The sequence below is a fragment of the Gorilla gorilla genome, chromosome 3, assembly GCF_029281585.2.
Source record: "Gorilla gorilla gorilla isolate KB3781 chromosome 3, NHGRI_mGorGor1-v2.1_pri, whole genome shotgun sequence".
NCBI classification, from domain to species: domain Eukaryota; kingdom Metazoa; phylum Chordata; class Mammalia; order Primates; family Hominidae; genus Gorilla; species Gorilla gorilla.
Genome location: NC_073227.2, coordinates 49,479,390 through 49,491,537, shown reverse-complemented (window position 1 = coordinate 49,491,537; position 12,148 = coordinate 49,479,390). Strand labels below are relative to the sequence as shown.

General features: G+C 42.0%; 1 protein-coding gene across 8 annotated transcripts in view; it reads right to left on the bottom strand.

Annotated features, from left to right (window-relative positions):
• The window catches only part of LIMCH1 (LIM and calponin homology domains 1), a 339,607-nt gene that overhangs the window by 231,061 nt on the left and 96,398 nt on the right, over positions 1-12,148 (bottom strand). The gene's annotated exons all lie outside the window — the stretch shown is intronic.

Sequence of the window (12,148 nt, the reverse complement as noted above, 5' to 3'; positions counted from 1 at the left end):
TAACTAACTAAAAGGAAAGCTTTTTTGGAATGTGTGCTGCTGGCCATGCCTTGGACACTATGAAGAATGCCTATGGCTGCAAGCATGGCCCGCATTGAGAGTCACCTTCCTCTCTCACTTTGACAAGTACAGGGGAGTCATTGATGCCACAGGAAGACATTCCAGAGAAGCAACACTTCAAAGACTTTGGAAACCTATTACTGACTGAAAGAGGGAGGCAGCAAATAGACCAGCATAGTATGATTTCTGAGTTGTAACCATACTTGTATATGCTAGAAGAATGTAACAGATCTGTTTCCCCTGAAGAAGGAGCAAGATCAACAGAAGGGGAGGAGTGTCAGTCACTCAAATGTGCTTGGCTTTATTTCAACTGTTGTGGGAGGTGCGCTTTAAAAACATCAGTGTCCAGCTACCAGGAGGCCCAGATTACTAATTCCCACCTCATAAAAGGAATTATCATCCTCAGTCCCAGTGGATGCACAGATGACTCTTGGCCCTAAACACCTGCAACATCATTACAAATATCACGGTGAAAGCTGCCTGTTTGACTATGTTGGAGTGAACTCATGACAACAAGTCCTCTGATGAGTCTTTTGGGAAGAAGGGTTTGAAAATTATCAGGATAAACACTTTGCCTGTGTTTCCCAGGGTAAGGTGACAGTTTTTCAACCTCTTAAAAAACAACAGTCTCTCCATAAGAAAGCTTTACAAACATTCCCAACACAAAAAAGCCCAGAGTTAGACATCCGAGCTGCCACCCACCAGCTACACTGGGAAAGAGACACTAGGTGTGTACGAAAGTAAGACTCTCAAAGGTGGCCAAAGTGTGATCACCACCTTTGATCTTATCTGAATGACAGAAAACGAGATACCTTATAATGCAGGACTACATGCCTTACCCAAAACTCTTGAAGCTAATTGGTAATGTGTTACATTTTAGAATGGTAATATATGTACTGTCTACTATGTAACACCTCTAAAAGATCTGGGGAAGCACTCTGTAATCAAACACAATATTTCTGTGGTAAAATGTATGAATGTTCACATTAAGTTTAATACATTAAGATAAAGAATAACCTAATGTCATTTCAGATCAGGTCAAGATTTTGCTAAATGAATTTACCAAAGGAAGATAGAAGGAAGGAAAGAAGGAAAGAAGGAAGGAAGGAAGGAAGGGAGGGAGGGAGGGAGGAGGGGGAGGGAGGGAGGGAGGAGGGGGAGGGGAGGGGAGGGGAGGGGAGCAGGGCAGGCAGGGCAGGGCAGGGCAGGCAGGGCAGGGAAGGCAAGGCAGGCAGGGCAGAAGGAAGAAAGGAGGGAGGGGAGGGAGGGAGAGAGGGGAGGGGTGGGAGGAGGGAGGGAGGGAGGGAATAAAGGCAGGCCGGCCAGTTGAAAACAAAAAGACTAAACTTAAAAGAAAAATAAAACTTCCACTTCTCAAAGCTTTTTGGATTTTGTATTTGTGCTCAAATAATTGAAGACCTGTAAAAATAAAAGCAAACATGCAAGCTTTGCTCTGTGGGCTTGCTATACTGAACTCTCAGGCTTCCAAAGAGCTGTCATTTTTACCATATGAAAAGCAAATGAAAAAAGTGGAGATTATCAAAATGTTGACAAGCATCAGGCAAGCACCGTCTTTTGAATTCTGATATGTGAGGCTGTATGAATGGCGTCCCGCACGTGTCAATGCTTCCAATGTACAGTGAGGAACACTGTTGAGCATTATCTAGCCTCTGAGTTCAGGGGTACCTACAAGCACAATGTTGACTATTCTGTTTTCTGGTAGAACTGCAAGATGTACAATGCTTACTGGCCTCTGACCTTCCCAGAACATCATCTTTTGTGTGAAAATAATAAGGACCATGTGCCAGATCTGAATTCTCCTTAGGACAAAATCAAAGATACCCAGTGGATATGATTTGGCTCTGTGTCCCCACCCAAATCTCACCTTGAATTGTAATAATCCCCATGGGAGGGACCCGGTGGGAAGTAATTGAATCATGGGGGTGGGTTTTTCCTATGCTGTTCTCGTGACAGTGAATGAGTCCCACGAGATCTGATGGTTTTATAAAGGGGAGTTCCCCTGCACATGCCCTCTTGCCTTTAAGATGTGACTTTGATCCTCATTCACCTTCTGCCATGATTGTGAGGCCTCCCAGCCATGTGGAACTGTGAATTCGTTAAACCTCTTTCCTTCATAAATCACCCAGTCTCAGGTATGACTTTATTAACAGCATGAGAACGAACTAATACACTCGTTAAAAAACATTTAATAGACTCAAAGAGATACTTGCACACTAATGTTCAAAGCAGCATTATTCACAATAGCCAAAAGATGGAAACAACCCAAATGCCCCTTGATGGATGCATGGATAAATAAAATGTGTGTATATATATATATATATATATATAGAAGGGAATATTACTCAGCTTTTAAAAAGAAGGCAATTCTGATCCACACTATAACATGGATGAAGGCATGAGGACATCATGTTAGGTGAAGTCAGCCAGTCACAAAGGACAGATACTGTGTGATTCCACCTATGCGAGGTACCTAGAGTATTCCGATTCATAGAGAAAAAAGGTAGCATGGTGGTTTCCAAAAGCTGGAGGGCAAGAGAATGAGGAGTTACTGCTTAATGGGTACAGAGTTTCGGTTTTACAAGACAAGAGTTCTCTGGATGGATGGTGGTGATGGCTGCAGAAAAATGTGAATGCACTTCACGTCACTGAACTACACACTTAAAAATAGTTTAAATGGTAAATTTTATGTTATGTACATTTTACCATGATTAAAACATAACAATAATAATGAAGGAATTCAATAGTAAAAGAAGGTATATTCTGAAAATATGTACTGAACAACCTGAAAAATGACACAGGAAATCTATCATTCTGGCTATTTAGAGATAGCTTTAGGGCAGACTAGGGACTTTTGAGATAAAGTGAAGCATGAGGTTTATTGTAATCTCTCCATCTCTCAGCTGAGGCTGAGGAACTGAACTGTTTCTAAGCCTTGGTAGTCATAAATTTGGAAGGCCCAGGAAGTAGAATTCATCAACTAATCAAGAAATGAAGGGAAACCTATTAACAGTGCTTCTCAATCTGATTGCACATAATTACCTGGAAATATGGCCCCAGCCAGAGAGTCTAATTTAATTGCTGTGAAATGGGGCCTGGGCATTGCCATTTTTTAAGGAAGCTTCCCAGTTAATTTAATGTGTCCTCGGGGTGGAGAACTACTGATCTAGAGTAGAGGTCAGCAAAGGTATTCTAAGAAGAGCCAGACTGGATGGGCGCAGTGGCTCACGCCTGTAATCCCAGCACTTTGGGAGGCCAAGGCAGGCGGATCACAAGGTCAGGAGATCCAGACCATCCTGGCCAACATGGTGAAACCCGGTCTCTACTAAAAATACAAAAATTAGCCAGGCATGGTGGTGTGCGCCTGTAGTCCCAGCTACTCAGGAGGCTGAAAAGGGAGAATCACTTGAATCCAGCAGGCGGAGGTTGCAGTGAGCCCAGATCGTGCCACTGCACTCCAGTGTGGGAAACAGAGCGAGACTCTGACTCAAAAAAAAAAAAAAAAAAAAAAAAAAAGAGAGCCAGACAGTAAATCTCTTAGGCTTTACAAGAGACACTGTCACAACTATTCAACTGCCACTGTAGTGTGAAAACAGGCATAGGCAATAGATAAAACGAATGGGTATGGCTTTGCTCCAATAGAACTTTATTTGTAAATTCAGGCAGTGGGGCCACAGTTGGCTTACATCTATTCTATAGGGAAGGAAGCCTTCACATTTTCTACATGTATAGAAAATTATTACTTGGGCTTTAGAAGGATAATCTCAAACTCAGAGAGGAGAAGTATCAATATAAAACACTAGCTTTGGAGTTAAAAACAAAAACTGGAGGAGGCAAACCTGCTGATCCAGCCCTCCATGTGACAGATGGGAACAGCAACCAAAGAAGTGGGCTGTAACCCGTGCTGCATACGAACTTCTTTACAAGGGAGAAGAAACCAATGGAGGGAAATGGGCAGGGAGCACCAGGAGAACAGGAATTGTGATCCACACTGGAGGAGAAGAGGTAGCAGGAGGTCATGCCAGAGTGGAGATTTTAACTCAAGGCCTGGCAAGCCTTTGAAGATCATTTGGCCAAGACATTTTGGACCTCACTGGTGTGCTGGCAGCGGGACTTGAGAATCACCACCACTTGATGAGTTCAGAGACTCATCAAGCAGATTTCTCAGACAGGAACAAATGCGGGGGCAGGTGGGAACCAGCCCCCACAAGACTGGCTTATGGACTTTGGAGTTCCAAAAAGGAGGCAACAAATGGCAGCACAGGGGGAAGAAAGTTGGGGGCTCTGCTGAGAATGAAAAAATAGACGCCAGCAGGAGAAAGACTGCTGGAAATGCAACTTGGAGAATTCCCTCCCCGCTCAGTTTAGTTCTGGGCTCCTAGGAATGCAGCAGTCCAAAAGAAAAGTTTGCAAGTTTGATGTTTAAAACGTACAGAATGTGCACCCAAAAAAGGTAGGCAGGAAAGACAAAGAGATGAGAGGCACGACCATTGCAAGTTTCTAAATTCTGTAGTAGAGGGTTACAGTTCCAGTCTTCCACTGTGATGAGGGAGTAGATTCACCCTCAGAGATAATTCACTGATTCAACAAATATTTGCATGCACCTACTGTAACAGGAAAGACTCTGTGCTCCACACAAGAAGCGCAATGAGGAAGCTTGTGGAGGGGAGAAGACAGTCATTAAATAATCACACACAAATGTAAAACTGCAATTGTTTTAAATTTCAGACAGAAAAAAACAGACAATGCTGGGGAGGTTAGAATGAACAGACTTGACCTACTTAAGAAAATGGCTCGGGCCGGCCTGGTAGTTCACGCCTGTAACCCCAGCACTTTGGGAGGCCGAGGGGGGCAGATCACGAGGTCAGGAGTTTGAGACCAGCCCAACCAACATGGTGAAACCCTGTCTCTACTAAAAACACAAAAATTAGCCAGGGTGGGGGCACGCACCTGTAATGCCAGCTACTCAGGAGGCTGAGGCAGGAGAATCGCTTGAACCTGGGAGGCGGAGATTGCAGTGAGCAAGTGAGCAGAGATGACATCACTGCACTCCAGCCTGGGCGACAAAGCAAGACTCCATCTCAGAAAAAGAAAAAAAAGAAAAGAAAGGAAAAAGAAAATGGCTCCAGAGTGGAAATCCGAAGAATGAGTAGGAGGTAAGGAAGTAAAGAGGGAAGAGCCTTCCAGGGGAGGAGATGGCATGCACACAGCCCAGTGGAGGAAGAGTACAGGGCAAGTGTGAGGGACAGGAAGAAGGATACTGGAGCAGGAGCTCAGAGAACAATGGCAAGCAGAGATAACTGGCTAGAGATGTGGGTGGGACAAGGACCAAGGCACTGAAGAAACATCAGCTGAACCCAGGAACAATGGGATGCCATGGAATGATTTTAAGCAGACTTGGGAAGGGGGTGACAAAATAAGATTTGGATTTCAAAAAGATGCCACTGTAAAGAAAAAAGGATGGGGATGGCCGTAATCCCAGCACTTTGGGAGGCTAAGCTGGAAAGATAGCTGGAGCCCAGGAGTTTGAGATCAGACTGGGCAAATAGAGTGAGACCTCATCCCTATAAAAAAATGTTTAAAATGTGACCGGGCACAGTGGCTCATGCTTGTAATCCCAGCACTTTGGGAGGCTGAGCCAGGCGAATTACTTTAGGTCAGGAGTTCAGGACCAGCCTGGCCAACATGGTGAAACACCACGTCTACTAAAAACACAAAAAATTAGCCACACATGGTAGCGCGCACCTGTAGTGCCAGCTGCTCGGGGGGTGCTGAGGTGGAAGCATCGCCTGAGCTGAGGAAATGGGGGCTGCAGTGAGCCAAGATCATGACTCTGCACACCAGCCTGGGTGACAGAGTGAGACCCCTGTCTCAAAAAATAAAAGTTAAAAAAAAAAAAAAAGGATTGGGAGAAGTGAGGGGTAGGGAGCAGATAAAGAAACTACTTGGATGCTTTCATGATAGATTTCTAACTGGAAGCCATGTCACAATTGACTAGGAGTCACAGCTTTCCATCAATTTAATTTCAATCCAGGTCCTGGATTCTAGACATTTATCACAGATTTACTACCAATGGGAAAAGCATTAAACCTTTCTCATTTTTCTCTGTTCCGAGCCCTGAACACAGATAATATAGTCTCTGCTAGCAATGGCTGCTACATAAAGTGGGTGTACTATAAAAAGAAAAAGTGACTCCTAGGAAGCCAATCATGTCTAGATCTTCAGCAGTGATACCCAAGTCACCCTGCCCAAGTTCTTCAGGACCTTAAAAAGAACTTCAGAGTTTTTTTTTTTAATGAATTTTTCTCAACTTATTCTCTACGTGTGTAACTCCCTCTGGGACCTTCCAGGAGGTGAATGGTCATAGTAGCACAGAAGACAATTGGTTAAATATTTGGGTGGTTCATGATCCTGGAGCTACCCAAGCAACCTCACCCCAAGATAATTAAGAGCTGTGCCATGCTGGTGCTCAAAATTGCTCTGGCCTTTCACACAATACAAACTACACATGAGAGACCAATGTGTGCTATTAAACCTATGCTTGCTGATTTCATGTAAAGATGGAATTTCAATATAAACTTAAAAAAAATAAAAGGTCTATTTTAAATTTCCAGATAATTACAAGTGAGGTAAAATGCCTGCCTTTTGCCAGCTGTGTTACTTTTGGTGGAAAAAAAGCCAAACAGACTTTTCCTCTTTTATGTTTCATATCCAAGCCACAAGCCAGCAAACACTGGTATTTACTCCAATGTTAATAAAAGTAAATTGCTTTGTGGTTTTGGGTCATTGGTATAAAACTTGTGCTCTTTTCAGTTTATGTTATGTATAAAAGTTCAAAATTTCAAGATACATCTAGCACCAACTGATGACTTACGTATGTTTTTCTATGTGATTCAAAGCATTTTTTTAAGTTTATGTTTGAATTACTTCTGCTTTTCTATGCCAAGTGCTCTCACGATTCCTGTGGGATTCTTTTTCTCTCTTCTTCTATCTTTTAACCTTCCTGATGTTAGAACTTTTTTTCTTCTTGAGATATCTCCTGGATTGTAATCTATTCAAGGAGGAAATCAAACCCATAAGAAGTTACATTACCAATGAAAACTCTCATCTCAAACTGTAAGTTACCAATAAAGATTTTTCTCCCAGAGAGATGGAATCTAATTAATCCTTTTTGCAGTTGCCTTTTTACTTCCTACAGGATACAAGTCAACTGGGACCAGCACAAACAACTTGAAAAGAACATTCTAGGACCAATACCCAGATGTCAAACATACTGCCCCCTCCCAAATCCATCGTATCCCCACACCAGATGTTGGGGCTGGATGCACTCAAAGTTCAGCACTTGATTTCAAGTCAGTCTTTCCATCAGCCAGATGTTCAAGTAGACAGTTCCCTTCATAATTATTTATCATACAAAGAGAACTTTGCAGACTTCAAGCAGCAGCCCCTTTGGCAACACTGGCCAAAATGCTAAATAGGTTGGTCTTCTGCAAGCTGTCCAAAAACATGCTACTGATTTAGACAGTCCTGCAGAACAATCAATCATGGGTGAGGCCCTGATGAAGGGCTGTGGGATGCACATGCTCATTTCATTAGGCTCTTACTTAGGTCTGAGCATTTTTCTCTTTTATGTTTTTAAACTAAGGTAATGATTTCCATGGAAAGCAAAGGGACAACATGTGAGGGAGAAATGCCACTTGGATTCATGTTTTGCTGATGGCCTTCCCAATTCTAAATCCTCAAAAAAATTTTAAGGCCTTCTAGCCATCAGGAAACTGCCAAGCTTTCAAGAACCCAACAGAAATCAGGCACTGGCCCTCAACACAACACCAGTAAACCCTGCTTCTTTTTTATTATTTTTGTGGCAGTTTGTCACAGATGTCCTAAGGGAGTTATCAGTAAGCTAACACTGTACTCGTGCTCTAGAGATTTGAGGCCAAAATTAGGTATCAAACAGCCCAGTGGAACCACGGACCCTCAGCTTCTCAAAAACCATCTATAATTTTATGTTTTTTATCTTCTTCTTTTTCAAAGTAAAAGACAATAGAAAGTGTGCAACTCACAACAGAATATCCATCAAATGAGGCAAAACCTCTTTAGTCGTTTTTAAGCAATCGAAGAAATAAGCCCAAACAAACTGCATCCAGCGTTCTAGGACTCGAGTGAGAGAAGCATGGCCAACGGCATGGATTCTGCAGCCAGACTGCAGCCTATGAAACCCTGTTCAGCCGCCTCCTAGCCGTGAGCAAGTCATACTAAAACACTCTCTGCCTCCGTTTACTCATTTGAAATTGAAGGTAACAACAGTATCTACCTCAGAATGTTTCTCTGAAGATTCAACAAATTAATAGGTGCTTAGGAAGTGCTGGTGTTTAGAAGAAGGCCTAGCATAGGATAACCACTACATAAATGTTCATTATTCCTATTTCCACAAAACTATAAACAAACCAGATTATTGCATCTTGAGTGTTCAACAAATAAAGGAAATTAGGAGCAACAGAGCCAGTCGGAGATCATTTGTTTAAAAAAAATATTAAAAACAACTGCAATTTCCAACGGGCCAATGTGCAGCACCTGCCACAGTCAGGGGAACTGAGGACAGCAGGAAGCTCATCAGAGCAGGCATTTCCTTGCCAGCATGCATGGCGCTCTGGCTCTGAACATCCGTCAACTACACCCACTGAAATAAAAGGCTTTTCTATAAGAGGAAAAGCCAAAGGGACACAGCTACTCAACCACTCATAATGGCACCAAATGAACCAAGAGAGGGCTGACAGTTAGCAGAGGAACTCATGATTAAAGCAGGAGGCTCTTTCGGGCTTTTATGCCTTTAAAAATTATTTATATTTTTACTTTGAGTAATTAGAAAAATACTGAAAAGCACTGAGAATCAATCGTATAACCAACACACCTAAATCTCTACTTAAAACTGACAAACAACTTAAAAAAAATCTTTTTGTGCATATTTAAGATCTATAACATGATATTATAAGATTTATATATATATATATATATATATAAAAAATAAGATGATTACTATAGTGGAACAAATTTACCTATGCATCACCTCATTCTACAGACCAAGGCCAACGTGTAATATAGGTGAAGGATGTTCCAGCAAACCTGGGGCTCACGTAGCATGTCATGATCAACGATCAAAATATTCTACATCTGCGCTATGCAATATGGTAGCCACTAGTCACATGTGAATATTGAGTATTTGTAATATAGCTAGTGCACTGAGAAACTGAATTTTTAATTCAACTATTTCAATTTAAATTTAAATAGTCACACCTGACTAGTGGCTACCATATTGACTGTGCAGATTTTTATAGTCAATTAGAATTCTATCTGTGCCGATCCTCTGTCTGTTGACTCTAAGATCCATATCCTACTGCCCACACCCCCTCTCTGCTTTATATCAAAGGGAACTTAAATTTCCCAGGCTCCCTTGACAATCAGCTTCCAGGTAAGAAAGTCTCACTGATATTCATCCATCAGTGAGAGATTTGGGTGAAGACTGGGGCAGGAGGTGTGGAAAAGGCAGGAAATCTTCCCTTCCCTATCTTCGCCTCAGATGGCATCTCTAGCAATGGTCATTTCTCCTCCACGCTTCTAGCTTTCCCTGGTCAGCACCTTCCTCCACATTGCAGCTCTTACTGCAAGCTTCGTCATGGTTCTAGCTCCCACTTAGCAGCCCCTGTCTCTGGGCTGAGGTAAAAATATCCTCCCTAAGGACCTTCAGCCCTAGGAGTAGTTAGTGGTAGCTTCTTGCTATTGTTAATCTCTGGGTTGCTTCCCTGCCTCCTGTTTAGTTCTTAGCCCTTATACCATCCACATACCTAATTCCCTCTATTAAATTCCCTCCATTAAAATACCTAAAATGGGCTGTGCACAGTGGCTCACACCTATAATCCCAACCCTTTGGGAGGCTGAGGCAGGAGGACTGCTTGAGCCCAGAAGTTCAAGACCAGCTGGGGCAACAGGGTGAGACCTCGTCTTTACAGAAAATTGAAAACATTATTTGGATGCATTGGCACACACCTGTGGTCTCAGCTACTTGGGAGGCTGAGGTGGGAGAATTACTTAAGCCCAGGAGGTCGAGGCTGCAATAAGCCATGTTCAAGCTGCTGTACTCCAGCCTGGGTGACAGAGCAAGACCCTGTCAAAAAAGAAGGAAGGAAGGGACAGAGGGAGGGAGGGAAGGAAGGAAGGAGGGAGGCAAAGAAATACCTAAAATGATTTTTCTTTTCCTTACTGAACACTAATACACCATCCTAACTAAATTTTCCTCTTTAAGCTCTTTATCCTTGTAATTACTGCCATGAAACTCAGCCATAATCAGCATGTTCATCTTCCAAATAGTAAATGATACAAAAGTATCTCAGAAATCATAACTTGTACAGTGCCAAGCATGTTATTGGCAGTTGTGCATATCCTAGTTCCTTATAAGAACTCTATGAAATCAATATTATTTTTCCCATTTTATAACTGAATATAATGAGGCTTAGAGAGCAACTTCAGCAGGTTGAACAGCAACTAAATGACTCAGGATGCCTCAAAAGTTCATATAAGTTCATGCAAAGTCATTCCACTCAAGTACACTATTTAAACACTGTCAATTCCTTCCCATTGTCTCAGGAAAGAGTTCAGCTTCCTTAGCCTGATATTCAATAAAGGACTCACAATCCTTTTTTTTTTTTTTTTGGTGACAGAGTCTCATTCTGTCACCAGGCTGGAGTGCAGTGGCACAATCTCAGCTTACTGCAACCTTCGCTCCCCAGGTTCATGCCATTCTCCTGCCTCAGCCTCCTGAGTAGCTGGGATTACAGGTGCATGCCACCACGCCCAGCTAATTTTTGTATTTTTAGCAGAGATGGGGTTTCACCATGTTGGCCAGGATGGTCTTGATCTCTTGACCTCGTGATCGCCCGCCTCTGCCTCCCAAAGTGCTGGCATTACAGGCATGAGCCACCACGCCTGGCCCACAATCCATCTTTAACTCACCTTTCCAGCCTTGGCTCCTACTCTCTCCTTGCCCAAACCCAAACTGAACTATGTGCTGTTTCCTGCACATATGTGATTAGTATTATTCCACCCCTATTCGATTACTAGGTACCTCTCAAGATCTGTTCAAACTTTGATTTAATTTCAACATATTTATTTGGTTTTTTTACAAGTCACTCATTTTAATCATTTTGTAGTAGCAAATAAATTGGAAGCAAGATTAATGTGCAAAAGAAGGAGATTGGCTTGTTACAAGTTCTTCCTTTCATCGAGTGAGATACTATGCATCCATTTTTTAAAAAATTTTGTGGGTACATAGCAGGTGTATGAGGTACATGAGATGTTTTGATACAAGCATATGATGTATAATAATTACATCAGGGTAAATGCGGTCCATCATCTCAAGCATTTATCCTTTCTTTGTGTTACAAACAATCCAATTATACTGTTTTAGTTATCTTATCAACATACTTATTAATTGCCTCCTATTTTCAAAATATCTTTCTCTTTCTTGCCCTTCCCTGAGGTCTCCCATTTCATAGTTCCTCATCTATTTATCCATTATTTGCCTTATAGTCTAGTTATGTTCTTATTTTAATACCTTTACTAAATAACAAAGTCTTTGAAGGCAAAGATGCTATTTCAAGGATTTTTTTTTAAATCTCCAGTCAGATGATTTGCAAATGTTTTCTGAATGGATTTGTATAACTGTTCACAAATGCAGCATCATGTGATTTCTTAAAGGAAATGAAAGTCAAAGGCCATGGCTTTGTCCAAAGTCTACCTTCACCCTCGTTAGGGATGTGGCCTCCAGAGCCAAACTGCACACTGCCTACGTTCTAACTCAGCCCCAGCACTGAGTGACTCTATGATTTGGGCTAAGCTACTTAGCCTCCCTGGGCCACTGTTTTTTCACTTATAAAATAAAAATAATAAAACTACTTGCTTCAGTACTATTGGGAGGATTAAATAAGCAATTTATGTAAAGTACTTACAACAGTGCCTAGGACAGAAAAAATGCTCAAAAAATGTTAGTTCTTATTAATATCACATCACCTCTCAA